Raw genomic sequence first — 27,657 nt, forward strand, 5'->3', positions numbered from 1 at the left:
CTCTCCTTCAATTTTAATGGAAAATTCTCCTGGTATAGTATTCTTGGTTGGCAATTTTTTTCTTTCAGTGCTTTGAATATATGGTCCTACTCTCTTCTGGCCTGCAAGGTGTCTGCTGAGAAGTCCACTCAGTCGTAATGCAGTGGGGTGAGGATGCTTTTATATGTGATGAGTCTTTTTTCTCTTGCTGTTTTCAGAATTCTCTCTTTGTCGTATCTTGACATTTTGGATATACAGTATCATGGTGTAGTCTTTTTATAATGATCCTGTTTAGAATCATTTGAAGTTCATGAATCTGGAATCCATTTCCAAAGTGTTGCCTAGCTGGTTAGTCAGTAGAGCATGTGATTCTTGGTCTTAGAATCCATATCCCTCCCAAAATTTGAAAAAATTGCAGCCATTTTCTTTTTTTTTTTTTTAATTTTTTTTTTTAACGTTTATTTATTTTTGAGACAGAGAGAGACAGAGCATGAACGGGGGAGGGTCAGAGAGAGAGAGGGAGACACAGATTCTGAAACAGGCTCCGGGCTCTGAGCCGTCAGCACAGAGCCGGACGCGGGGCTTGAACTCAGGGACCGCGAGATCGTGACCTGAGCTGAAGTCGGCCGCCTAACCAACTGAGCCACCCAGGCGCCCCCAGCCATTTTCTTTAAATGAATTTTTTGCCCCTTTCTCTCTCCCTCTTCTCCTGGGACTGCCATAAAAGATATATATATTTATTCATTTGACGGTGTCTTGTAAATCTGATAGGCTTTTCTCACTCTTACTATTTTTTTTCTTTTTCCTCCTCTTACTGGGTAACTTCAAATTATCTGTCTTTGAGTTTGTAGATTCTTTCTCCTCCTTCATTGAATCTGTTGTTGAAGTTTTCTGCTGTATTTTTCATTTTATTCATTGTATTCTTCATATCCAGAATTTCTATTTGGTACTATTTTGTGATTTCTATCTCTTTTGAACTTCTCGTTTTGTTCGTGTATTGTTTTTCTGATTTTTTTGAATTTTCTGTGTTTTCTTGTGGCTTGCTGAACTTCTTTAAAACAACTATTTTGAATTGTTTGTAGATATCTATTTCTTTGGGGTTGGCTACTGGAGATTTAGTCTGTTCCTTTTGGTTTTTATTTCCTTGATTATTTTTGTGTTCCTTAGAAGGAACTACAGCCTCGCATTGATGTCTGCACATTTGAAGGAACAGTCACCTCTTCCAGATTTTCTGGACTGGTTTCAGTGGGGGAAAAACTTCTTCACCTTTGCATGGGTGTGAGGATGCCAGCTAGGTAGGGTGTGGCAGCTCTGCTTCAGGGAGCACAGTGGTGTCGACCCCAAGAAGCTCTGTCAGCTGAGGTCAACATCAGCAAAGAGTGGGGGTCCTCAGTGGCAAAGGTTGTAAGTGTCCACAGCAGTGGTGAGCATTGCTGGTATCCTCCGTGGCAAAGGCTGCTGGGGTCCACTTGCTTAACTTTTCCCCTGCAGGAGGTTGTGACCAAGGGTATTCCTCTTGGTGCTGAGAGGTACTGGGCTGGGGGAATGGGGTAACATAGGTAAGATGCTTCCTATACTTTTCTGTGTAGCCATCCTCTGTTTTTGTGCTCTACTGAGTTGCTGCTGCTTTTTATTTGTACTCCAGAGGTCTCTCAGAACTATTTTCGTGGTGGGTAGTTCATAAATCATTGTTTTTGTAGGGAGACCAGGGCTGGGATCTCCTCATCCGCCATCTTGCTGATCATTAAATGATGTCCCCGTTAAAGTTCAAGAAGCATTCATTTAGGCCTTCCCCTTACCTGTCTCTTATCACTCTGCATAATTTTGAGCTTCCTAGCTAGTGGCAGATGAGGGTACTGGCAGATTACAGCCTCAAAGTCCAACCAGGATCAGTGGGACATATTCACTTATTCATTCCACAAATATCTTTTCAGATGGGAGACTCATGTCTATGGTTGCACACACTGTCTACTGCAAAGACCGTCACATCTAAGGAAATGCCATTCCCATCGTACATTTGTGATTTTCTTGCTACAGTTTTCTAGCAGATGGCAGTACAGTATCTTGTTCTAACAAAATCGATACATGTAACACATTTCAGCCAGGTGGACATCAAGTGTCTTGAGGAAGGGGTAGCATTTTCTATTCAAGTGTGCCCTGTGGGTGAGAGGTCTTCTGAATGAGAGCAAGGACCTGGACCTGGGGGAACAGCTGCAAATCAGAGAAGCCAACCGATTAAAGAAATATTTTTCAGTTAATATGATTCTTGTTAGTTTTTGTGCAAAGTAATGCTTTTTAAAATTTAGTATATATGGCATACTTTATTCCCATTGCATAAGACATCACCTATGACTTTACTGTCTCATACTATTACATCTTGTCTTTTTCCCTTCATCTTGGAGCACGAGCCCTAAGTACAGTGCTTTCTATGGGGAAGATTTTAGCCACTTTCAAGTTTTGCACTTTGTGGCATAGTATACAAATACACTTTGTAACAAAAGTGAGAGGAATATGCTTTTTCTGAATATTTCATAATTCCTATCGCCAAGTGCCTTGGACATGGACAGTATAAACTCAATCAATGTTTTTTTTTTATATTTTCAATTATTAAAATACAGCTTTCTCTTTTTAAGTTCTTGGCCCCTAATGGGATTCTCCGACCTGGTTACACGTTGTGGTGCCGAGGTGCCGTGTTGAGTGGTCTGTGAAACAGGATCATAGGCATCACCTGAGCTTGTTAGAAAATCAGACTCTTGGGCTTCACTCCAAACCCACTGAATCCGAATCCTCAGGTGATTCTCGGGCATCTGAGAATCACCGTCCAGGTCTTACTGGCTTGGGGAGCAACCTCAGGTCATCTCAACAATTTGAACCAAAGTTCACGAGGTCATTGGCACCCAGCTACCTAACACCAGACCACAGCCCCTTTCCAAACACACACCCAGTGTCTCCGAGGGGGTATTTGCAAATGTAGACTCAGCGCCGGGGTGGTGACTTGACTTCTCCCTCAACATCCCCCCAGAATGGTCTTTGGTAATGATGCTTATTTTGAAGTTACATCAAAGAGAGTGGGGAGGAATGCATTTGTTCACCTTTGCAATTTCTCACTGAAGATGCTTTTAGTGTAATCCCTGCCTATTTGTTTCCCTTTGTGTTTCTTCCTGTCCCTCACATGCCTCCGATCTTGTCTCAGAATCCCAAGAAGAGTCAAGGAGGAGACCCAGCAGCCCAGCGTTAGAAGAAATGATTATGCCCCTGTGCGCAATGATAGATACCACCACAGAAGGCAACACGCCTGCTCTCCCACCCCCTCCCAATGGGATGTGGACATCACTATCCCTCTTGACCATTGTGCCAGCGGCCACTTTGCTACAGCTCCAACCTTGCTGATGTGGCTCACCCTGGGCCACTGCTGGCCCAAACCCCCCTCTGACCACTGTCCTCGTGGTTAGTCCCATCTACTTTGGACCTTGGCCATGACTTTCCCTGTTTTAGATTGCTATGTGGAGGTCTCCAAGGTCACTACCTACATTGTGGTTCTTAAGCCAAATGCTTATGCCCACGTAGTTGCTGGTGTCCTCAGGTAATCCAGGGCAATGCTCTGGGCCACTACTAGGTGTCCCTTTGAACTTTCTGTCTTCCATGCTGGCATCTCCAGTCTTCTCCGCGCTGCAGATACATGTCTTCCCAGAAAGGCAAATGGGAGAGGACATGAACTTAAGCAGAAATTAGACAAAGGCAAAGGGCTTGGGAGCAGGGATAATTTCCCTGAGAGTTTCCCAGGAAATGGAGCGTCCTGGTTATACTCAAGCATGGAGCAGATACTGGACTAGAAAAAGCAGAGTAACAGGAGTTAGAAAACGTAGTGTCTTGTCCTCGTTCCCTGTGTGACCTGGGGAAAGTCACTCTCAGGCTCCCAATTTCCCCCTTTACAAAACGAGGGTAAAAAATATTTGCATAACCCATCTCCAAGCTCTGGTTAAGTTCAATGGAGCAATATTTGGAAAGCGGCTTTGAAATATGTAAGATGTATTCTTGTATAAATAATATACAGCATCATGATAAGAAAAACGGTGGCCTGTGCCCACGATTGGCCTTAGAAATATCACACTTGGCCACCTGATAGGACTTGTGAGTTTTTGCTGTATATCATAAGGTCAAGAGTAAACTTGAAAACCAATAGTACGTTAGAAAGCAATACATGGCTGATACCTTATGGGGGAAACTGAGGACATAGAGAAAGAAAAAGGTGTTTATTACGGGAGGGGGGGAAGCATCCTGTTCCAAAGAATACAATAACAGAATATCCACATTTTATTTTCTCAAACATCTACGCATTTGTTCAGACCCTAAGTGCAGGAGGTTCATGCATTTCATCATGTACCTTTCAGTCTACATAGATTTGTGGTAAAGTGAGTACGACATATACAGTACAATGGCTTTGTTGAGTTGGTTACATTAGCCGAAGGCATTTTTCAGTCTGTCATTACAGTTCATTTCCCAACATTTCTTAGCTGTACTGACTCTTTCATCAATTCCTCTTCAGCTCTGCCAGTCACCGTTCCTTTCCTCCGATCCCTTTTCAATTTCCTATCGAAAGCATTCGAAAATAATCACTGTAAAAGTTGGAGAGAGACGATGCACCTCTTTCAGTGGCTATGAACCTTGCAGACTCATTCTCAGCACCTAGAGCACGGAGCGGAAATTCCTAACTCGAGAGTGCCTTGGTGCTTAAGCATGCAGAACAGATGTTTCCTTCCCTGAGTTTTCCAATTTATTATACCTGATGTCTCTATCCGTGTGGGGGCTTGCTGCTTTGGGGACCAGGCCTTCCCACTTCCCCCAGCGAGCCGATGTCCGCAAATGGGGGCCATTGAATCAGCTTCTCTTTACCTCCAGAGAGGAGGTCTTCGAATGCTGTTTGTTGTCATACAAGCACATGGGAGGGAGGGAAAGGGTCACACTCCTGTACTCCCCACCTCTGCACATGCCATTCCCCTACCTGGAATGCACTGAGGTGGATTCACCTGCCCCGGCAGGCACAGTCTGCCACATTTCACATTTCACAGGCACAATTTCTCATCTTTTGTGAAATTGATGAAGGGAACTTAGAGTGATCGCGCTGTCTCCAAAAGGCTCAGTGGTATCTGTTGGTGTCATCATTTTCTGTGTCATCATCAGCAACACAGAAGAGAGAAAGGTGGTGCTGAGCAGGGAAGTAATATTATCTCCACCTCTCCCTGTTGTATAGCAGGTCCCGTGCTCGCAGACACTGTTCTTTTTGCTCGTTGCCACGTCTCACAATGGCTGGAACAGTGCCTTTCGTACGATCGGTGTTTTAAAAAAGATTACTAGGTGACATAAAATAGCCTTCTCACGGGGTGCCTGGGTGGCTCGGTCGGTTGGGCGTCCGACTTCAGCTCAGGTCACGATCTCGCGGTCCGTGGGTTCGAGCCCCGCGTCAGGCTCTGGGCTGATGGCTCGGAGCCTGGAGCCTGTTTCCGATTCTGTGTCTCCCTCTCTCTCTGCCCCTCCCCCATTCGTGCTCTGTCTCTCTCTGTCTCAAAAATAAATAAACATTAAAAAAAATTAAAAAAAATAGCCTTCTCACTAGCAAACCTAACTTTGCCCTTGCATTAGGGCTAAAAGGGAGGGAGAAGAAGAAATGAAAAAACGGACATCAATCCTGAAAGTTACGGGGGCAAAGGAAGGTGAGGAGAAAAGTTGGCATTGTCAGAATAGCACAAAAAGATGAAGCACATAATCTTCAGGTCTGAAGGTCGAGTTTCTCTTCTGGTCTAGACGTTCACACACCTCGGCTTCTCTTACGCTTCTTTCCTCCCTACAAGGATTCTCCAAACAACCCTGAATAAATCTTCTAATTTCCCATACTTAAGAATGTCCAAACCAGTGAATCTCAGCCACGGCCAATGGAGGGTGGGGTAGGCAACTGACATAACCCTGAGTGGAAAGCAATTTGTTGGCGATATCAGGGGTTCCAACAATATTCCTACCCATCATCTCAGTAATTCCACTTCCGGTCCATGCTGATGAAAAAAATCCCAAACCTGAACAAAGATGTACGCCCCTAAAGTTTTCACTACAGCTTTGTCTGTCCAGAAATAGGAACACTCCCACAGCAGGGGAAGAGGTGCCTAAATAATAACACAAGCCCCCTGCTGTAATGTTTATTAAAAAGTTATTTTAAATTGTGTTTTATAGGCATTTCAGCCTGTTCTGTTAAAATCGGCACACAATAAAATTGACTTTTTGTGTACACAGTCCTGTGAATTCTGGCATCTATACAGATTGGTGTACCCACCAACAAGATCAAGGTAAGAAACAGTTCCACCCTCCCCAAACACTGCCTTTGCCATTCCTGTGTCGTGCGTCCTGCCCTCACCCCCAAAGTCCTGGCAGCCGGGACTCCACGCTCTGAAGCTGTTTTCTGTGCTTACAGTTTTGTCTTTTCAGGAACATTTCAAAGAAATGGAATCATCAGTCATGCGTTGATCTTTGGGGACTGGCTTCTTTTGCTTAGCATGTCTTTGGGGCTCACCAACACCCTCGTGCGTGTCCATAGCTCTTTTCTTTTTCGTTGCTGAGTGGTATTCCGCCGTATGCTGGTTTGGCCATTTACCCACCGCGGGGCATCTGGGTTGTTGCCAGTGTTTGGTGATGCACGGGGCCGCCATACACACTCGTGTGCAGGATTTTGTGCTCCCGTCACTGTTTATTTCCCTAGGAGTAGGATGTCTGGGTCATGTGATGTTAACCGTGTAAGAGATGATCAACCTGTTTTTTCAAAAGCACGAAGGCAAAGAGCTTTTGTTATGAATGAGACAGTAGGAAACGAAATTGTATGCACAGCATAAAAATAGGAAGAAGTTAGAAGGAAGTACATCATACTGGTAGAAAGTGGCTGTGTTGATGTTAAGCCTACTTAAGTCGGCAGGCTTGTCTTTCCTCTTTTCTGCATAAACTGTGTGGTTCCTGAGTCGCCAAGCCATGAGTAAAAACATCTCGTTGACACACGAATTTGCAATCACTGGAACCCTAGTGCTCAGAGGCCCCACCCCTCTGCTGACTGTACGCATCCAGTCGTGTCCAGAGAAGCCCTTGCTGGTTTTCTCTTGTAAGAGCAGAGCCGCAGAGTCAGAACAGCTCCACGGATCTCTGAAGCTGGTCTGCCTGATGCGCGAGGCTCTGCTCCCTGCCCCTGTGTTGCCCATCGTGCTGTGCTTCTTGAAGCTTCTTCAGAACCACGCCCTCTGGTGTTCTCTTTCACCTTGGCCACCCGGAGAGCTCCCGCCTCTTCTCTGATGGCTCCTGGTGGCACCCGTCCTGGCATTGTCCACAGGCACAGGGAGGCGAGGCAGGGGTGGGAAGGACGCATCCACGACTGCTCTTTCTGACTGCTGTCTCTCTGCCACCGCAGACTGCAGCCTCACCCACGGTGTTTTCTGTCAGGAGCTGATGACTGTCCCCTATTTCGGCCTCCAGGAGAAGCCCAAGGCTACCAGGCAGGTCTGCTTTTGAGTGAAGCCTGCTGTGGGCCTGGGGCAAGTGCCCTGCCACAGGACCCCTCACCCCTGCTGGAATCACTAGACACATTCAGGGTCCAGCAGGTGGCGGCGGCCGGGCACTCTCAGTGCACACAGCAGACCTCCAGGGGGCAGTGTGGCCCTACACCCAGGCTGGTCTGCGCGGGCTTCCCTTCACTCTGTCCTGACCCAGCTAGCTAAATCACCCCGCACCAGCGTTTTCCAAATGCACACTACCTTCATAATCAGAAAACGAGTAAATCCCTAATACGCTAAAGACAGCAGGGAGCTATTTCAACGTCAAAAAACCCAAAACACTCACTCATGGAAGGCATTGCCTAAAAGATAAAAATAGCCTCTGTTGCCAGTCTACTTTCTAGATCATCGCCTTCTCTGTTAACCGTGCTTATGCCTCAGAGCCCGAAGTTGTGTGTCCTTTAGTTAGCTTGCGAGATCATATGGCTCTTGGTCTTGATTTTCCGTATTTCAAATAGCACTGGCCATGTGTTTGTTGGTTTTTAAGATTTTAAGTTTTAGTAACCTCTACACCCACCGGTGGGGCTGGAACCCATCGACCCCAAGATCAAGAGTCGCGTGCTCTACCGACCGAACCAGCCGAGCGCCCCTGACCACTTGTTTTTTCCTAAGATAATTTCAGTAGCATTTGCTAAGTTTCCCAGCGGAAACGGGGTAACTCCTCTTCCCTCTCTGTTGTATGGAAATAGCAGAGAACTAATGAGACGGATATTAGTCTTCGTCCATAGAACACCTACATATAAATGCAAACCGTTCTAGGGGCGCCTGGGGGGCTCCGTCGGTTGAGCGTCCGACTTCAGCCAGGTCACGATCTCGCGGTCTGTGGGTTCGAGCCCTGCGTCGGGCTCTGGGCTGATGGCTCGGAGCCTGGAGCCTGCTTCCGATTCTGTGTCTCCCTCTCTCTTTCTGACCCTCCTCTGCTTAAAGTCTGTCTCTCTCTCTTTCAAAAATAAACACTGGGGCGCCTGGGTGGCGCAGTCGGTGAAGCGTCCGACTTCAGCCAGGTCACGATCTCGCGGTCCGTGAGTTCGAGCCCCGCGTCGGGCTCTGGGCTGATGATTCAGGGCCTGGAGCCTGCTTCCGATTCTGTGTCTCCCTCTCTCTCTGCCCCTCCCCCGCTCACGCTGTGTCTCTCTCTGTCCCAAAAATAAATAAAACGTTAAAAAAAATTTTTTTTTTAATGCAAACTGTTCTAAGAAGTGGGAAGATGGTGCTGCCAGTTTATACATCCGAGGGCAGGAGTTTTGCGTCTTTTGAGTTGGGCTTTTGGACCTGGGCCAGAGCACCCGTTCTCTCTCTCCCTGTGAGGCCCCCTAGTGAGAAGGGGGCGTGCAATCCTGTCCGATGTGTGGCCAGGGAGAAACAGTCCGTCCGGATTTATGAGTTGGAAATAAAGATTACCAAGCTGTGCCAGATTCTTAGATGGAAACCCACCCCAGCAGAAGAAAACTTGGCTCATTCACCAAATACCTAGCAAGTGCCCTGTAGTTACCAAACACTATTCCAGCTGCTAGGGATAAAGTAAAAACCTGCACAGACAGAATTCCTTTTCTCACGGAGTTCACATTTTGCGCACGGGGTGGGAGATAGCCACAAGGAAAAATAAGTATAAAGAGGATCATCTTGAGGGTTAAAAGAGGGTAGAGGCTGACTTGTGGGGGCCCCTCTATACTGGGGGTTTGCGGAAGTCCTCTTTGAGGAATGGTAATGAAGTGGAGATCTCAATGATAAAGAGATGGCCTTGAGAAGATGGGGGTGGGGGTGGGGGAACTGTCTAGAGAAAGGAACACCAGGTATACAAAGGCCAGAACTAACTGAGCGGGTTCAGGAAACAAAAGAAGGCAAGAGTGGCTGGAATATAGCTGCCAAGGCTGAAGATCAAGTCAGAAAGTTCGGTAAAAGTCTGGTCAAGTCATAGTCTTGTAGCCCGAGGTCAGGAATTTGAATTTTATTTTACTGCAGTGAAGGATGTGTAAGATTTCAGACAGAGGAGTGAAATGATCTGTACAGGTTTTTAAAAATCACTCTGGGGCGCCTGGGTGGCGCAGTCGGTTAAGCGTCCGACTTCAGCCAGGTCACGATCTCGCGGTCCGTGAGTTCGAGCCCCGCGTCAGGCTCTGGGCTGATGGCTCGGAGCCTGGAGCCTGTTTCCGATTCTGTGTCTCCCTCTCTCTCTGCCCCTCCCCCGTTCATGCTCTGTCTCTCTCTGTCCCAAAAATAAATAAAAAACGTTGAAAAAAAAAAAATTTAAAAAAAAAAAAAAATCACTCTGGGGGCGCCCGGGTGGCTCAGTCGGTTAAGCGTCCGACTTTGACTCAGGTCATGATCTCGTGGTTCACGAGTTCAAGCCCTGCAGCAGGCTCTGTGCTGGGGCTCTGTGCTCTGTGCTCTCAGAGCCTGGAGCCTGCTTCGGATTCTGTCTCCTTCTCTCTCTGCCCCTCCCCATCTTGTGCTCTGTCTCTCTCTCTCAAAAATAAATAAAACGTTAAAAAAATAATAAAAGGTATTAAAACCACTCTGACTGCCATGAGGAGGGCGACAGGGAGCATCTAGGCAGCGGTCACAACCACCAAGGCCAGCGATCATGAAGGTATAGACCAGGCATTTGGCAGTGGAGATGGGGGGAAGGGGACGGAGTTACTACATCTTCTGGAGATGGAGTTGTTGAGATTAGTTGATTTATTAGACGTACACGGTGGCGGGATGGTGGGTGGAGGCGAGGGGTGTGGTTCCAAGGACTGCGTCTTCTTCTAGCTTTTTATTCAGAACAACTAAAAAAGCGGTAGTTGTGGACTGAGGAGAGCATATTGCGGGGAGGAAATTGATGGTGTTGAAGATGTGGGCCTACGCACCAGGCCCGCGGGGGACTTGAGGCCTGTCCCTCGGCACAGCTGGCTGGGAGGGCGACCTGAGCAAGCGGTCTGGCCCAGAGCTGTATCTGGAAGGGGCCGTCCGGGGCCGGGTTGGAGATCTAAGGTCAGCAACCTGTCACGCCAACAAAGAAATGTCTGTGCGGGTGATTGATACCTCAGCATTCAGGAGTAGCTTCTCCAAGTGGCTAAGTTCCAAGTACACAGCCCCCACTCATTTGCTCCCCACTCCTTGGCAGAGCCTTCTGATGTCGTTAAACTACTGAAAAGCTGTATTTTACATATACTCACACGAATTGAAAACACACCTGTAATGTGGATTCTAAATATTCATTGAAAAATGTTTTAAAATTTTTTTTTTCAACGTTTTTTATTTATTTTTGGGACAGAGAGAGACAGAGCATGAACGGGGGAGGGGCAGAGAGAGAGGGAGACACAGAATCGGAAACAGGCTCCAGGCTCCGAGCCATCAGCCCAGAGCCTGACGCGGGGCTCGAACTCACGGACCGCGAGATCGTGACCTGGCTGAAGTCGGACGCTTAACCGACTGCGCCACCCAGGCGCCCCTCATTGAAAAATGTTTTAATGTGTATTTATTTTTGAGAGAGAGACAGAGCATGAGCAGGGGAGGGGCAGAGAGAGAGAGAGGGAGACACAGGCACCCCTCTAAATATTTATTTTAGTATTTCAACATCACCGGAACTTAAATATTCTGAAGCTTTGGGTTTCCATAGAGAGCGCACATGTGTTTAAAAATAAGTCTGAGATGGGGGCGCCTGGGTGGCTCAGTCAGTTGAGTGTCTGACTTCAGCTCACGTCATGATGTCGCGGTTTGTGGGTTCGAGCCCCGCGTTGGGCTCTGTGCTGATGGCCCGGAGCCTGGAGCCTGCTTCGGATTCTGTGGCTCCCTCTCTCTCTGCCCCTCTGCTGCTCACGCTCTGTCTCTCTCTCAAAAATAAATAAATGTTAAAAAAAATAATAAAAAATAAAATAATTCTGAGATGAAGCTTAAAAAACGGTAAAGCTGTAAACAGCTCTTACAGGCATAATATTTTCACTCCTCGATACCTTAAAATGTAAATAAATGCTTTATCTTGTCTGACTCTAAAGCTGGAGGATTTTGAGTATTTTGAAGAGTTTTGAATTGATATGTTTACTCACAGAGATCCTGAGTGATCATAGTCCCTAATCATACTCACCCCTGTTTCATTATTGTGAGTGGTTTTGTTAATCATCACAAAGATCCTTTTAGCAGAAAAGAGCTACCACAGCTTTGGGCTCCTTTTGGGGAATTAGACCTTCCCACTTTGTCAAGCTCTTTCCATATTGGTGTCCGTAGGGAGGGTCCTATTCTCCCAAGAGCTGAGGGGTCTGCAGTTATGCACCTGAAGGGGTGGAAGGTTCAGGAACATGAGGGTTGGACCCAGCAACCAGAACCTTACAACATATCGGAAATTGCCCCAAGTCAATACCCAGGGGGTGCGTGTCTGGGCTCACCTTCATCTCCTGCTTCTTTCCTCAGGGTTGGCCTGTCATGGGGGAGGGAACCGTGGAAAGTGACTGAATGGTGAAATTTGGAAGTATATTCTTAGTCCTGCATTCCGTTTGAGCAGCCTGAGCATGGCGTGAGGAAACCCTTCTTATGAAATATGCGTTAAGTACAGAACATCGCTGAGAAGCTCTGATCAAGGACCGTCCCATATGACCACGGTCTCCGGGCTCCCTGCTAACTGGTCCCCGTTAATCTCTCTACCTTTGCTGCCAACCGTTCTCTGTGCCCTAGGCGCTCTGGCCTGCCTCCCTGTTTTTACTCAAAACCAGACATGCTTTACCTTGGGGCCTCTGCACATGCTGGTCATCTGCCTAGACCACTCTCTCCCTGTATCTGTGCACCTTCTTCCCTTACATCCTTTAAATCTTGGCCCCAACATCACTTTTGAAACCCTGCCTACCCATACAAACCCCCTTTAATAGTGCAAACTTCCCTCCGCCATCCACACTTGCCTTCTCCGTTATGTAGCTGTTTTCTTTTCAACGCATCGATCACCTTCTTACATGTTACATCATGTACTTATGTGTCATATTTATTGTTTGTCGTCTAGACCCTCCCATTTGAACACAGTTCCACAAAAGCTGGGGTGTTTGATTCCCTGTTTGTTCACTGCTGACTCCCCTGGCCTGCAGGAGTGGCTGGCACATAGTAGGTTTGTGATAATCATTGTAGGTGAAATGGCAGAACATAGCACAGCCCTGCCGGCACTGCCTGCCTGCTGCCAGTCCGTGCTCGGTGTGACAGCACTTGGCCTCAACCCCAGCCCCTGCTCGACCCCCACTTAGCGTCCACGCCACCCCTGCTCCCCGTGACCCCGCCCTGCCACACAACTCCTCAGCTTGTCCGCGGCTGAAAGTCTTCAAGTCCCAAAGCCCTCCTCACCCTTGGCTTGCTCCCTGCCTCTGGCTCCCGTCCGAATCCCTGCAGGTGCCTCCTTTTTTTTCCACTCAGCCACACTCCCCTGGGAAACCAGGCTGTGTCCCCAGTCTCCCCCAGCCCACCCCTGCCTCATTCCCCTGCAAAGACGAACTCTTTCTCCTGGGAAGATTTTTCTGCCGGCCATTAGAGAGGAGTGGGCCTGGGATAATAAAAACAACCAACAAGCAATTTAAAAAGTCGTGCATTCTTATAAAATTTTCACAGCTGGGGGCGCCTGGGTGGTTCAGTCGGTTAAGCATGTGACTTCAGCTTAGGTTGTGATCTTGCGGTTAGTGAGTTCAAACCCTGCGTCGGGCTCTGTGCTGACAGCTCAGAGCCTGGAGCCTGCTTCGGATTCTGCGTCTCCTTCTCTCTCTGCTCCTCCCCCGCTTGTGCTCTGTCAACTCCCTCTCTCTCTCTCTCTCTCTCTCTCAAAAATAAATAAACATTAGAAAAAATTTTCACAGTTGTGTTTCTTGACTCATTTTGTGAGATGTTTACATAGAATCATCAGTTTTCCTTATTTACGTTTTGGGGAAAAATATTTTCAAGATTTCGCAGTTATATAAAATTGTAATAAAAACATTCACTGAGCAAGTACTACATATTTGGTGCCATAACGCGTCTCTGTACAAATTACCTGCTTTAATCCCCACCCCAACTCGGTGAGGTTGATCCTTTCAGTCTCATTTTATAGAGGGGAAAACTGAGGCCCAGAGAGGTCACACCGTTCCCAAGGTTACACAGCAAGCTTTACCATGTAGTTATCAACCACTGTAAAATATCTCTGATACAGGAGAGAGGCTGAGAGGTACGTGCTCTTTTCTAAAACTTCCTTTATTTTCAGCGGCTGGTGCCATATGTTGATCCGTTGAACAAATATCTTATGAAGTATCTTCAAAGTGACAGGTCGTGGTCTAGTCACCGGGGAGACAGAGGTGGGCAAAACAAACAAGGCCCTTGCATTCCTAGAACGTACGTTTCTTTTTAAAATCCAGTTCCTGGCAATATGTATCAATAGACCTTAAAATCCAGATTTCCTCCTCTATCTGAAAAGAGAGCATTCTTGTGAAACCCTTTGTAAGCCAAAAGGGCCTAAAGCAAAGAAACAATTACCATTTACTGAAAGTGAAACTTTTCTTCAGCTTAGCCAAAAAACGTGAACACTAGATGTTGGTCTTTTTAAAAAGGGAAGGGACAAAGCAAACTTTTGGATAGCAAGGAAAACCTGTCGATGTGAACTGTAACCAGGAATCTCATTTCTAAAACTGAAAGTAATCTCAAATAGGTACAAATAATTTGATAGATGTTTACCAGAGCACGATTTGTAAAGGAAACAACAGATATGTCCAATAGCAGGGAAATGATTAGGTCAACGGTGGTACACCCAGACACTGGAATATAATAGTCATTCATGACAAGGTTTTCAGAAGTTTCTATATTATGAACAAATGCTTAAATCATAATGTTAAATCAGAAAAGCAAGCTAGAAAACAATGTGTTTAGGATGCTCTTACATATGTAAAATAATATGTATGGGACATTATTTCGATACATTTGGGTAAATAATAAATATGAATATTATGAAACAAATATGAAATTAGCACATTTGTAGGTCAAAGGGATCAAATATCAGCAATTTCACAATGTAAAAAACACCCAAAAGCAAATAAGCCAAAATATTAACAGTGATTACTTCTCGATGGTGAGGTTCATCAGCAATTTTCATTCCCTTCCTTACACGTCTCGACATTTTTCAGCTTTCACAATATACATACATGACTTTTCTAGTAAAACCGTTATTGTAGGGGCGCCTTAGGTGGCTCAGTCAGTGAAGCGTCTGACATCCATTCCGGTCACTATCTCCCGGTTTATGAGTTTGAGCCTCGCGTCAGGCTCTGTGCTGACAGCCCGGAGCCTGCTTCCGATTCTGCGTCTCCCTCTCTCTGCCCCTCCCGGGCTCGCACTCTGTCTCTCAAAGATGAATAAACATTAAAAAATAAAAACATTATTGTAAAACCAAAAGAGAGCAAATGTTTCCTTTTCGGCCACTGAACGAAATCGTAATGCCAAACACACCGTGGCCCGGTACCTGCAAACCCTCGTGTCGGTCACTGCAACAAACGGAGGGGTGGACTGTAACTCCGTTTTATGCCCGGGGCACATACGACAACAGAGATCCGGCCCAGAACGGTATTTCAGGACAGCAGTCTGAAGCAGGGAGCTGACGCACACAACACAGATAGCAGACTGTCCACGCTTCACGGTCATGGGAAACGACTATTTCATGCTGACTGCCTTGGAAACAGGTTCCTAGGACCCGACTCATAACATCTCCAAGAAAGCCACCTGAATTTCTCATTTACGATCTCAAGCCTCTAAAGCATTTTTGAAAGAAAAAAAAAAAAAGTATGTATTTAGAACCAAAAGAAAAATATGTTATAAAGTTTTAGGTCTTGAGGACAATGGGGACAAATTTGATATGGTAGAAGGAGGGTGTCTTTTTTTGTGGTGATGACCCGAAAATCCTTATCAATCCTTCATCAGTCGGTGCTGCTTTACAATCCCGTCTGTTAAAGTAGGAACACTGGGAAATTAAGTTTAAGGAAAATAGGCCATCCTTTTCAAAATTCATTATAACTTCTCCTTTTATGCCTATACTTTGAACTCTGTAAATTATACGCAATATACATTTTAGTGAGTGCCAGCTGCTACGTGGAGACTAGGTATAGCCTAGTGAACAAGAGAGACAGACACACATACAAATACATGCAAAATTATCCATTGTGCGAAGTGAGATCAAAGCAAAGAACAGGATGCTGTAAGAAAGATTGGGGGGGGGCGGGGGCTGCGCCTGGATGGTCTAGTCAGCTCAGGTCATGATCTCACGGTTTGGCGAGTTAGAGCCCCGTGTGGAGCTCTGTGCTGACAGCTGGGAGCCTGGAGCCCGTTTCGGATTCTGTGTCTCCCTCTCTCTCTGCCCCTCCCTGCCCCTCCCCAACTCTGACTCACTCTCTTTCTCTCTCTCTCTCTCTCTCTCTCAAAAAAAAGTAAACATTAAAAAAAAGAGAGAAAGAAAGAAAGAAAGAAAGCAAGAAAAGAATTAGACCGGGAAGAACTCGGAATCTAGCACAGGACGGTCTCTCCGAGGAAGGGACACTCAAGCAGGAGGACGGGGAAAGGAAAAGCTTCCCGGTGCATTAAGAAGAGAGGTAGGAAGGCCATGACCCAATGAAGAAGAGCTAGAGGTTTTGAAGGAAGGTGAGTCTGCCTAGAATTTTCTTGAGGAAGGCAGAGAGTCATCAAATGGTATTGGTGGCTAAGCCTGGGCCCCTGACCCAGGAGTGTACGGGTCCTGCTCAGGTTTTATCCAAAGTAGAAGAGAAATCTGCTGAAGTGTTTTAAACAGAGAACGGTATAACTAGGTAGGCATATTTAAACCATCATTGCAGGGGCACCCGGGTGGCTCAGTGGGCTAAACTTCCGACTTGGGCTCAGGTCATGATCTCACGGTTTGTGACTTCAAGCCCCGCTTCAGGCTCTGGGCTGGAGCCCGGAGCCTGGAGCCTGGAGGGGCAGAGAGAGAGGGAGACACAGAATCCGAAGCAGGCTCCAGGCTGAGCCCCATGTGGGTCTCGAACTCATGAACCGTGAGATCATGACCTGAGCTGAAGTCGGACACTTGCCCGACTGAGCCGCCCAGGCGCCCCCGTTGTTTTGTTTTTAAAAACCCACCTCGTGTCTGTGTGGAGAAGGGACTGAAGAGAAGAGCGGTGGTGTGGAAAGGTCAGCAAAGAACCTTCGCTGGAGACCCACTGAGTGGCAGTGGAGCCCCGATAGGGTCGCGGGCGAATGCAGGGCGCTTACCGCCGTGTGAAAGAACGGGGCCTCCTGGGAGGGAGTTCTCAGGACTCTCTGACCCCCTGCCCCTTTGCTCTGGGCCCTTTGACAGTCCTGTGAAGCCCACAGGCTCCTCCATCCATGTGTCAGGGAGACGACAGCTTACTTTTGCTCTCTTGGCGTTTTCCACTGGCTCTGAAAATTCAACTGACATAGGTTAACAGGAGAAAAGCGCACACGTTCATTCAATATGAATTTTGTGTGACACGGGAGCCATCAGAAGGGATGGAGACCCAAAGAAGCAGCTCAAATTGAACACTTACATACTGAGGTTGACAAAGGGTAGTAGCTTGTGAAAATGTGGCAAGGAAGGGGGCTGGGCCGGGGCAGTTCCTAGTGGGGAAGGAGCTCCGAAGATAAGGCTGAGTTGTTTGTGTGGTTTCTCTTGACTTCGGCTTTCGGTCCCTGGTGACCAAAGTGTTACTTTTCTCCTGGTACAGGCAGGACCTCTTCCATTTCGGAGGAAGAAAAGGGGGAAGTCAGACACTCCTTCTTCTTTAAAAAAAAAAAAAAAAAATTAATGTTTATTTTTGAGAGGGAGAGACAGAGACAGAGCACCAGCAGGGGAGGGGCAGGGAGAGAGGGAGACACAGAATCTGAAGCAGGCTCCAGGCTCTGAGCTGTCAGCCCAGAGCCCGACATGGAGCTCGAACTCACGAACTTCAAGATCACGACCTGAGCGCAAGTTGGATGCTTAACCGGCTGAGCCACCCAGGCGCCCCCAGAGACTCCTTCTTGCACTTCTGAAGTGCCTTGAGCTAAAAACAACCCTTATACCAAAGCCACATATTTTGGAGTGACCTATTCTGCCAACCTTTGCATACATAAAATGAGATGTATGGGATGACCGAGAAACCAATTATATCGAAATACAGTTATCAGAATATTAAGAACAAATTTTCATAGAGTAAAATATGTCTTTATTAACGTATTAAGTGACAAGATCCAGCAGTCTAATAACTACCGTAATGTCGAAATGGGGATGAGCATATATAATATTTCAAGATATCTGCAACAGCTCTGATGTGAAAATATCGGTGACTTGGTGACTGCCACAGCCCGGGTTCCCTCAAAGGCAGAATCTAAGCTGGAGACTGGCGTTCAGGAGGGTCACTAGTGAGTGCACCTGGGGTGGGAGGGGGGAAGGGAAGAGGAGGGAAAGGAAAGGAAAAGGAACGGAAGTCCAGAGCTATCTTGAATCAGAGGAGGGGCCAAGCCCTACGTGTCCCAGCATTGATCGATCGATCGTTGGATAGAAGCAGTCCCAGGGAATCTGGTGACTCAGGGTGAGGTGACTCCCCACAGCTAAAGCCATCCCCAAGAGGCTGATGGCTGAGGGCACTCTGCCAACAGCTTTCCAAGCACGGCGGGGGGGGGGGGGGGGGGGGGGGGCGGGGGAGAAATCTTCGCTCCTGGGAGAGAATCCGAGCAGCACGTCCTAACGTCCATCACAGTTGCTACGGTGCTTTGTGGTCTACGTTCATTCCCGAGGAAAATCATGAATTTCAGTCAAACGTTAGTGAAAATGAACATACCAATTTTTATACCCCTTCCAAGTTCATAGGACCCCACACGAACCACAGGTGAGGACCAATTTCAAATGAGAAGTGAGCCCCATAGTCAGAGGCACCGGTCAGGCTCCGTTGTTCCGTGAAACAGAGTAAGGCTGTCTTCTGCTGAAGGCAATAAGGAGCCTGTTTTCCAGAGCGAGAATAATGCCCGTTCACGAAGAAAGTCGGACGCAAGAGAGTCCCCAGTCCCAGAGAGAAAGACACAGAGACGGATGTAGCTGCCTGAGTTTGTCTCAGAGTTCCAGATTTTAATCCCCCATGACAGCAAATCACACCTCCAGGTCTTGGCGTCCAAGAAAACCCCCGTAGGTTTTTAAGGGCTTAATTTTCTTTTAGAGCAGTTTTTGGTTCACAGCAAAATTGAAAGGAAGGTATTGAGATCTTCCATAAATACCCTGCCCGCCACATGCCTGGCCTCCGCCATTATCAACATCACTCACCAGAGCGGTCCGTTTGTTACAGTTGATGAGCCTACGTTGCCAAATCCTAACCACCCAAAGCTAAGCTCATAGTTTGCATGATGGTTCACGCTTGGGGTTGTACATTCTGTAGCCTTGGACAAATGTATAATGACATATATCCATCATTACGGTGTCATACAGAATGTTTTCAATTCCCTAAAAATCCTCTGTGCTCCCCTGATCATCCCTCCCCACTAACTGCTGATCTTTTTACTGTCTTCATAGTTTCGCCTTTTCTGGCGTGTCATATAGTTGGAATCATACGGTATGTAGCCTTTCCAGATTGCCTTCTTTCCCTTGGTAGTGTGCATTTAAGATTCCTCCATGTACTGGGGTCCCCGGGGGTCTCTGTCGGCTGAGCATCCGACTTCGGCTCAGGTCATGATCTCACAGTCTGTGTGTTCGAGCCCCACGTCGGGCTCTGTGCTGACAGGTCAGAGCCTGGAGCCTGTTTCAGATTCTGTGTCTCCCTCTCTCTCTGCTCCTCCCCACCCCTGCCCTGTTTGTGCTCTCTCTCTCTCTCTCAAAAATAAACATTAAAAAAATTTTTTTAAAGGATTCCTCCACGTGTTTTTTAAAAACAGTATTTTTTTTAAATGTTTATTTATTTTTGACAGAGAGAGACAGAACATGAGCGGGGGAGGGGCAGAGAGAGAGGGAGACACAGAATCCGAAGCAGGTTCCAGGCTCTGAGTTGGCAGCCCAGAGTCCGAGGCCGGGCTCGAACTCACCGCAAGGTCATGACCTGAGCCGAATTCGAATGCTTAACCGTCTGAGCCACCCAGGCGCCCCCCTCCGTGTGTTTTCATGGCTTGGTAGCTGCTCTCTTTTTAGCATCCCTGTATCTTCATAATGAATTTTTCCCTCTAGTTTAAGTAGATGTCTGCTGCTTCCAAGGTAAAGCGCCCTGTGGAAGACAAAGAGATACTTTTGACAGCTGCCCACTTTCCCAGTTCTTGGAATCTGCAGGAATTCGGCCCGAGGAACATCTAGCAACCAATGTGGAGACAGCATCGGCCGGCACCCAGGTGGGTCGAGAAGGCCCAGATCTCCACAAAAACATTGGCTTTCTCGTTGGAGGCCCTTGCCGTGTTCTATAACCGCTTCCGAAAACAGCTTCGACGTTTTGACGATCGCCATGCTTTCAGACGGGAAGAAAAGTAATCATTATAGTCTCTAATCTGTCGGAGCAAGGCAGGCAATCATGAAATGGCATTCATCTAGATAGCAGTCTATGTTTTTAAAATCCAAAGGCTGTCGATAATGTGATCTGTATCCTTTGCTATTATGATGACATATAGCATATAAAACATTAAGCCTGTCTAATATTTAATTCATTTCAATCGTACCAGTCTGTCAAGATACAATAAATCAACAAAGAAGTCTACCAACAGCTCCACCCCCAAATATTCCCTATTGAACAGCCCTTAGCTTTTTCTCTGTATTCGTGAAACTTGAAAAATGCCCCTAAATTAGCATAGCTATTCACACATTATTTCCAGCACCAACAAAGAAATGCCATTGTAACAGTTGCTGAGTACATTTTTATGCAAAATTGATGTTAGTGACAGATTTTCAAGCATGTAATTTGTCTCCACCCGTGTGTCATTTTATTTGTAAAAACTCCGGGGACAAAAAAACGGAGTTTCAAGAAATTTATTTTGTCTCCCGGCAGGTTAGAATTGATGTAAAATAATCGACCGGTAGAATTGTGTGCTGGCCTCTCACATTCAGAGTTATGGTATTGTTATAGAGCGGAAACGAAAGACATTTCCTCCCGGATCCCCTTTCTCTCTAGTATGAGGCGAAGCCCCCTCCCCCCACCTCCACCTCTAGGAAGAAGTGAAGAACGGGCATGCCAAATGACACACACTTGGGTCTTCATTTCATTATTTGATGGGATGAAGTAACACCTCATAAATGGGATCGAGTTCCTTACCAAAACATCACGCTGCCAACCCACTTCTCCCCCTGCAGCCACCATGACTTTGAAAAGAGACTATTATAAATAAACAGCGGCGTCGCCTGATTGTAGGGTCTGAGGGGGAATACCTTCCATGGCCCGCTTTTAGCCTCCCCCAGCAGACACCCAGTTCCTTCCCAACATTTCAACCCCAGACTCTGTCCTTGGCACCAAAGACCTAATAAGCACTAAATAATGTCCCTTGAGGGACTCACTGTCAAGTATGAAAAAAGATTATTCAGGAAACAAAGGGTTAAAACTTTTAGTGGTTGTGACCGCACAAGGGTGTGGTGTAGGCAGCCTCTGGCCACAGAGGACAGGGCTGCCATCTTTGGCCAGAGGAATGAGAGAAAGGAGGTGCAGAACCCAAGGGGCATGTAGTTGGTGAAAAAGAAAGCAGGAAGTAGGGCAACAACGAGTTGTCCAACTTCCCTTGATTGTGTACTCTCTCTTGTGAAGAGAACAACAATCCCTCACACCAATCAAAATGCGTTTGCTCTTGAGGCAGCTTTTCTCGGTGTCTTGAGGGGAGCTAGGAGACCAGGGGGTGCTCAGGCCATTTAATTCATGCCTCTGCCAGACCTTTAGCCAGAGATCTGGAAGTCTACAAGCTCTTTCCTTTTGTGCTGGAAACAAACTTGTTGTAAACTTTTGGAAACTTTACATTGACTGTATACTATATCGTTTACTGATTTCTTCACCGGTCAAATGGGAATAACAACGCTTTCTGCCTCACAGCATTGTTGTAAAGTTAAAGTTTATAGATACAGATATATAAACTTACAATGGGGCTTTTAGATAGTAAACTCTCTTATGTGTTAGCGATTTTGTTGTAACTGACTTTAATTTTAGTTTTAAACCATCACAATTACTGTGTGGTGGAATGTTCCATCAGTCTACGTCTGCAGTGAGCGTCGTCTTCATGTTTGCATTAATGAACACTACGGGGACCGACATTTCTGCACCACGTTCCTTACAGCCCACATAGTGGGTTTTATCACCATTACCGACGCACTAGTCATGCCCATGTCAAAACTCTTCTTCCTTTGCTCCGCTGAAGGTATCGATCTCCAAAGCATATTCTACTGTGGTGCTTTTCAAACTTCTTGTCTATGAAATTAATGTAAAGGGTCTAAACCAGCATTTTGAAAAAAGCGATATAGAAAGGAGAAGTCAGATTGCATCACACGTAGTACGTAAGTTGTGTTTTGTGCAACTTCGGGTTCGTTCCGCGTGTCCACACGTCCAGGGTCGCATTCTCTGTACGGGGTCGCAGTCAAAGAGCTTTGAAAGCCACGGACTCGATGACCTGTTAGTATCTGATATCAGGGCCCGGGTTGGCCTCCTACTCAAGGCAGCACTTTTATTAAGTCCTTTCAACCCCTGGACCTTAATAGCCTCGTCTGTAAAATGAGGGAAGGTCTCTTTCAAACTCTACTTCGTATGTGAGGGAAAAGAAGCCAGACACAAAAAGACAGACATACTGTGTGATTCCACTTATATGAGGTATAAGAGGCAAGACACGTACAACTCATGTAAGTGTACCTAGAATAGGCCAGTTCCTAGAGACGGAAAGGAGACTAGCGGTTCAAGGGGCTCTGACTGAAGATGGGTGGGGCGGTTGTTGTGTAGTGGGTAGAGAATTTCTGTCTGGGATGATGAACAGGCTCTGGAAACGGATTATGGTGACAGTTACTATCACACATGTCCTTTATGTGACTTAATGTACACTTAAAAATGGTAAGTCTTCTGTCATGTGTATTTTACCACAATAAAATAATGTCCACACACCCTATTCACCCCCTACTTCGTAGAGAAGTGTCCAGAGACAAGTCAAGCTTTCTAAGCCCCATGTTTCTGGTACTCAGGAGGCATTGCTCTAAAAGCACCATGATTTATGGAGTTTCTTTTTCCTAGATTTTTCAAGGGTCTTTCCTTGGGCTGCCTGGGTGGCTTAGTCAGTTAAGTTTCCAACTTTGGCTCAGGTCATGATCTCGCAGTTCGTGAAGTTAGAACCCAGCGTCGGGCTCTGTGCTGGCAGCTCGGAGCCTGGAGTCTGCTTCAGATTCTGTGTCTCCCTCTCTCTCTCTCTCTCTGCCCCTCCCCCTTTCATGCTCTGTTTCTCACTCTCAAAAATAAATTAAAAAAACAAGTAAATAAAGGGTCTCTCCTCTCCGTCTCTTGTTTGACATTACATCTGCTTTTGTCCCACTCTCATGATGCTTCCCTGCTCCGAGCCCCAATGTCCCCTCTTTCTCTCCTAAAGATCACCCAAGTCCTGCTTTGTTCTCGAGTTTCTACACCAAAGCTTTTCAAATTTCTGATTCAGGGGCAGGGCCCAAGAGTCTGCATTTTTTTTTAATTAAAAAATTTTTTAAAAATATTTATTCATTTCTGACAGAGAGAGAGATAGACAGAGTGCAAGCAGGGGAGGATCAGAGAGAGAGGGAGACACAGAGGCTCCAGGCTCCAGGCTCCGAGCTGTCAGCACAGAGCCTGATATGGGGCTCGAGCTCACGAACTGCGAGATGGTGACCTGAGCCGAAGTCAGACGTTCAACCAACTGAGCCACCCAGGTGCCCCAAGAGTCTGCATTTCTAACATCCCCTCAGGTGACAGCAGCACGGCTGCCCCGGCTGCACACTCGAGTCACCTGAAGACCTCCCCCCACATACATACAGCCCCCTTCTCAGACCTCAGCTGCCCTTGTTCTTCACACATGGCTTCTGCTAGGACCGCTCTGGTCCCCTTGCCTCTCTCCACACACAGTGTGATCCTCCCTGCCTTTGTCGGCTCATTCCTTCTGCCTGGAACACTCTTCCCTCGGTCACCTGAATGTCTCACCACCTTACTTCCCACACGTCTTTGCTTCCTTCTCCGTGTGGCCTTCCCTGACCATCCTGTTTGACACTCACCCCCAGCACCCCCCCTTTCCGGTTCGCCTTTTCTCTCTCATACTCATCCCCGTCAGCATGCTTTGTATCCCTCTTTTCAGTGGACCCCTGGCTCTTTCCCTCCGTCAGACTACACGTCCATGAGAACAGACACCTTGGTCTGTTTTTATCCCCCGATCCCTCCCCAGCACCTAGCGCGTAGTCCCTGGCACGTAACATGCATTTTTTTTTAAGAATTCAATTATTTATTACTTTTTAACTTCTCCTTTTTTTGTAGGCTAAGCCCCTAAAACCCAAACGCTTGGGTTGTTTTCTCAGCCTTGTCTGTAGGCTGAGCTCGCTTGTAACCGTGTGTGACGGCCGGTGCTGGGCTTTCTGATCTCCTCATTCATTTCTACGCCGTCCTTCCTGGCGACTTTGCTCCTGGACCCTTCCTTTTCTGCCTGTGGACAGTGCAGCCTCCTCTGGGAGGAGTGAGCCCATTTAAGGTTCTCATCTGCAGTAAGGCGGCTTACTGGGTAGATGGTCTCCAGACCCTGGAGATACTTAGTGCGCAATCCCGGCCAGAACGATGTAACAGACCGGACCGGGACTTTGAAAGTCTGAATCTATTGGCCAGCACACAATTCAGAAATACCAGACGGGGCTGGGTGTGAACAAAGGCATTTATCGCTCACGGCTCTGGAAGGCGACATCCCAGGCACCGTCAGATTCCGTGTGTGCTGGGGACCTGCTTCCTGGTTCACAGACAACTGTGTCTCCTCTGGTTCTCCATGGCAGAAGCTGCTAACACAGCTCTCTGGAGTCCTTGTATAAGGGCTCGGATCCCACTCTTGAGAACCCCTCCCTCATGGCCTAATCACCTCCCAAGGCCTTACCTCCTCACGGCCTCATGTTGTGCGTTAGGACTCTTACCCAGAAATTTGAGGGGGGCTCGGATACGTGTGGTCCACAACATGACTAACGACTAACGGATTTATCGGTATCTTCCCCTATCTCGGTCTGTGATCCGGGGAGAGAATTTTGTCTAGTTGACCAGGAATTCTATAAAACAGGTAGGAGATTCTGGTATAAAGTTTTCTCTTCCTGCTCACTAAGGATCTGTCTCAGGAAGTCGTTTGTGGAGCAAGGACGATTGTGAAATTCTTCCTCTCTCTCCTTTTTAAGGAAACTGGGGAAACCCCTCAGCCCAGTGTGGCCAGGAGGTTGGGTCTCTGTTGGGATATTTTCTGGTCTGCTATTCTCCCCTGGTCATTCTTAGTTTCGTGTTACGGACATGATCCAGGCTGGCGTTTCCCACCTGCCGGGGGCCACCCGTCCCTGCCCGCTCCCAGCTCACTCTCTGGGGGGCCTGTGCTCTGAGAGGTGCCAGCCGCCCTCCTTCTCTGCCTCGCCCTCGAGCACGTCCTCTGTGGCTGCGCACTACCCTTGTTGTACTTGGGCTACTCCTGGCGTTGGGGGTAGGGGTTCACAGTGACTTCCAGACTGAGTACAGAGGAGTGTTCTCTGCTGGAGGTGGGGGACGGCTGGGGGGGCTCAGTCGCTTGAGCAGGACTCTTGATTTCAGTTCCGGTCATGATCTCACAGTTTGTGAGTTCAAACCCCACGTCGGGCCGGGGATCCTCTCTCTCCCTCTCTCTCTGCTCCTCTCCTCTGCTCGTGTTTTCTCCCTCTCAAAATAAATAAACTTAAAACAAAAAATGGAAATGTTCTCTGCTGGGCAGGGGAGATGCCTGGGGGGTGGAGGGTCTGAGGGCACTGCACGGATATCTCCTTTAGGAAGGACTAAGTCTCCTTAGGATTTCTTCTCCCAGCTGCTGGGAGACGCCTCGGCTGAAGAGTCCCTGGCCCAAGGCCTGCTGGAGGCCCGCGTCCCAGCTGACAGACTAGGGGCATGAAGATTCCGCCCTCCAGCCCTTAGTCAAGTCACCACTGAAGGCTCAGCCCATTTTCAAAACTCCCCCCAGGATCCGCGGAGGCTTTATTTGACACTGAGTCTCACGTGGACTTCTGTCTGCCCCGTGGGCTGAGTCCCCTGCCCTGCCCTCCCACCCTCCACCCTCCATCTCAGAGCTGGCTCCCTGGGGACCTCAGCGCCGCATTCCTGCCATTACACATCCTCCGCCATCTCTCAGCGAGAGCCTCTCGTGTCTCGTGAGGGATCCTCCTCCCACAACTTCCCCGGCAAGAGTCCTGGGAAACGGAGGGTCTGGGCAGCTACTCCAGAAAGAGACGCGGGCAGAGGGGAAGCAAGGCCAAGTTCAGTGTGGGACCAGGGGCTTGAGCTCTGGGGAGTGGTCTCAGGTGGCAATCCGTGGGCTAGAACCAAGGCAGAGGTGGGGGTGGAAATAGCAATATTAATCTTGGGGCCCGGAAAGACAGGAGGGGAGAGGGTGAGGTAGGAGGGGGACGATTTGGAGTCCAGAGGTCTGGTCAGTGGTTAGATATAGAGACAACCAATTAGTCAAGTTAGACAACATTTACACACACACACACACACACACACACACACACACACACACCCTGCTACCTTGGGAGAAAGCAATGAGCTTAAGGAACACTATACATTTGAATTAGTTCCCCTTTCCAAGCCATTACTCTGCAGAATGACAGATAGCTTTCTTATTAAAAATTCCCCGATAGATTCCTCGAACTCGTTCTCCGTCACACCCGTTACATACGGGCAACACATCTCCAGGAAACCCAGTGGAAACACAAGCTATAAATAGGACATCTATATTTATGAGTGCAGGAAAGAAGTGTCAGCCAATGTCAGGAAGCAAGAAGAGGGGTGGCAAGGTCCCGGAGAAGGGGCAGTGAGAGGGGAGTCCTGTGACTCTGCTCAGTTCCTTCAGGCCTAGAAAATTCGCATTTTGGGTAAGTTCAGTAGAGGCCGCTGCTCCGGTAGAGAGGAGAAAAATCATCTCGTTTCCTTGGATGCAATCTGTCCCGTTTACGATTCCGAACCGGTAGAATGTTTGCGTATACAATTCTGACGCCCTGTCCTCACGTGTGCATATGCATCCAGAGTGTAGCATTTACAGCAAATCCTAGTGGGGGCCTCTTCAATGGTCACCTGCCCAGGTCATTCTTAGTTCATGCAGTGGCTTGTCACCTACAAGGATCTTGATTTCTCTCTTGCTGTTTCCTCCCAGGACAAGAGGCTTTTGAGTGAGCCCCACAGTAATGGCCGTCACCATCACCTGCTCTGTCCCCTGTGCTTGTGAGCGCTGAGCACCGCATCCAGAAATGCCGTGGTTAGTGCTTTGTCTGCCTCCATGTGTTACAGATGCGTGTTATGTATTATATAATAAAGTATATATGTATATTTATAGACCTTATTATGTATATTGTATATAGATGCCATAGTATTACGAATAATAATACACAGGCAGGAAATAAAGTCAGTCAATCCCTAAAAGGTTGCTGTCTTAGTTTACTAAGGCTGCTGTAACAAATTACCATAGACTGGGTGGCCTTAACAGTAGAATTGTGGCCCAGTAGGGTTTGGCTCCTGGGGAGAGCCCTCTTCCTGGCTTTGTAACGAGCTGCCGTCTCGCTGTGTCCTCGCATGAAGGAGACATAGAAATCTTTCTCTCTTCCTCTTCTTTATTTTTTTAAGTTTATTTATTCAGTTGCTTTTGAGAGAGAGCGAGAGGAGGGGAAGGGCAGAGAGAGAGAGGGAGAGAGGGAATCCCAAGCAGGTTCTGCACCGACAGCGTGTGGGGCTCGAACTCACAAACCGTGAGATCATGACCTGAGCTGAAATCAAGAGTCAGATGCTCGTCTGACTGAACCACCCCGAGCGCCCCTCTCTCTTCCTCTTCTTGTAAGGCTCCCAATCCTATCAGATTAGGGCTCCCCCTAAGCCCTCGTTTAACCTTATTACCTCCCAAATGCCCTATTTCCAAGTATAGTCGCTTTGGGGGTTAGGACTTCAACATACAAATTTTGGGAGACACAGTTCAA

At 47.5% G+C, this 27,657-nt stretch overlaps 1 long non-coding RNA gene across 4 annotated transcripts in view; it reads left to right on the top strand.

Moving 5' to 3' along the window:
* Window positions 1-27,109, top strand: part of LOC131492619 (uncharacterized) — a 109,658-nt gene extending 82,549 nt beyond the window's left edge. For 3 of the 4 annotated variants that reach the window (XR_009252187.1, XR_009252182.1, XR_009252184.1), the window contains exons 5-6: window positions 6,202-6,314; window positions 26,844-27,109. This is a non-coding gene — a long non-coding RNA (uncharacterized LOC131492619). The remainder of the gene's footprint in view (window positions 1-6,201; window positions 6,315-26,843) is intronic. The other variant, XR_009252185.1, reaches the window with a different exon arrangement.
* Window positions 27,110-27,657: the final 548 nt, after the last annotated feature.

Source organism: Neofelis nebulosa, chromosome 13, assembly GCF_028018385.1.
Source record: "Neofelis nebulosa isolate mNeoNeb1 chromosome 13, mNeoNeb1.pri, whole genome shotgun sequence".
In the NCBI taxonomy this organism is placed as follows: domain Eukaryota; kingdom Metazoa; phylum Chordata; class Mammalia; order Carnivora; family Felidae; genus Neofelis; species Neofelis nebulosa.